This window comes from Neomonachus schauinslandi, chromosome 1 (assembly GCF_002201575.2).
Source record: "Neomonachus schauinslandi chromosome 1, ASM220157v2, whole genome shotgun sequence".
Taxonomy (NCBI): domain Eukaryota; kingdom Metazoa; phylum Chordata; class Mammalia; order Carnivora; family Phocidae; genus Neomonachus; species Neomonachus schauinslandi.
The window spans coordinates 173740844-173742896 of record NC_058403.1 but is presented as its reverse complement, the minus strand read 5'-3'; positions in this window follow the sequence as shown (position 1 = coordinate 173742896).

Sequence of the window (2053 nt, the reverse complement as noted above, 5' to 3'; positions counted from 1 at the left end):
TCAGCTTTCTTAAGACAGTGGTGGTTTATCAAGGGATCCTGATTTGTGATGTATTTGATCGGAATGAAGTGTGTCCAGATAACAATTTTGATAGTGAAAATATGACAACTTGCAAGTCATGTACTTAAAATAATATATTAAATCAGTCATTCCTCTAGTAATGTTGTTCTTGTGCACTTGTAATCTAATATATGTTCTTGTGTGGGATCGTGACAAAATACCAGGATTTGGGTATGACTTAATCCATGGGAATCTGAAACAGGTGGAAATACAACTGAGAACTACTGTTCTAAGAACTGCAAGTGAGTAACTTACACCATCAGGGGATCTATGACCATCTCTCACCAGCCCCAATACTACAAACTGCATATATCTTGGGTTCCCCTAATACAAACACTGCTAAATGAATTCAAATGCAAGCAGTCTGGGTGGTAAAGGACAAGAAGAGTCAGGGTATGGTGAAAGGAGACAGGGAAGAAGGAAGCCAATAAAGGGTAAGAAATAAACCCACTAATCCCTGTGTTTGACGGGACCCTATTCTCACCGGGGAAACTCTAGAGGTCCAGTCCAGGTAGAATGTATGCCTCAGAGTCATCCAAGACTTATTTGGAGTTGCCCAGAGTTATCCTTGCCAATGGGACTTCTCGCCTCTCACTGGGGGAACAAAATAGCTCCAGAGGCCAAAAACATGCCTTCAGGTAAAGAAATGCATATGCTGGCAACTGGAAGTGGTGTGTGCACTGAAGAGATGAAAAACTAGAGGGTATGTGTGGGGCAGATGTAGTGTCTATTACAGCAGGCACATGAACCTGAGAGTTTTTGAAGCTATCTTCAACAAAAGACTGAGGGCCAAAATTACTCAATGATTTAAGTACAGAAGTGAGGACACACGTTCTACCACAATCGATTGTTACACTGCTCAAGCTTTTCCAGCGGCTGTTTCCCCGCTTGGATCAAACGCTTTCGGATCCCAAGCCTTCCTTCTTTTATTCCTTCTCAATCATGACACATTTTATGTCTATATGTTTTCAATTACTAACTTGAATGATAACTGAAATCATTCTAGATTATATTTAACTTAAAACTAACATCCACGAATGCTATAATCTCCTTCTAATCATGCATGCAAGGAAAGTAGTCCAGAAATCATGAGAAGGATAACACAAACTATACAAACTCACACACACATACACATAAACATGTGTGCGTGCACACAAAGTAGAAAAGCAAGAAATTAAAAAAAAAATCTCAAATAAAATACAATGGCAGTTAGTCAGAGAAGGCATGGAAACATGAAATGCGATGATATTATACAGGATGTGTCAGATTCATAAAAAATTCAAGAGTGATTGCAAGATATATTAAAGTCTGGAGACAATGGCTAAGTTTTAAATAGAGGAAAGGCTTGAGGAGTATAACAGTGATTGAACTGGTATCTCCTCCTTTGAGGACTTAAAGCTAAGTTTATACACTAAATCGAGCTTGGAAAGAATGTGGTGATAACAAACGTAAAAAGAACAAGTAGTTGGAATCTTCAAGAAAAAAGAAAAGACAAACTTTAACAAAGCAACATGTAGTACCATCATCGTAATCATTACTAAAAAGCATCCAAGGGCAACTGACTGGCTCAGTTGGTAGAGCATGCGACTCTTGAGCTCATGGTCATGAGTTCAAGCCCCATGTTGGGCATAGAGCTTACTTTAAAAAATAATAAATAAACAAACAAATAAATATATTACCTCTTTAAAAAAAAAAGCACATCCACATAAATATGAGAGGCATTGCTCTGTCATATAGAAAACAAAATGTATGGCCTCTGTTCTGACATTGCAATGGAGAAAGAAAATATTATAAACACTTATAAATAGGATAAGGAGAAAATTACTAGATTGATACTCTCTGAAGTTAGGACATAGCTCATCCATCACTAGTTGCTCCAATGTTCCAAACATCCTGTATATGGTAGTAGGCTTTCAAGTTTCAAGTTTTAATGTTTCTTGCTGAGCTTTAAGAACAATGAATAATTCAATTCAGGAAATTAAATCTTTGTACT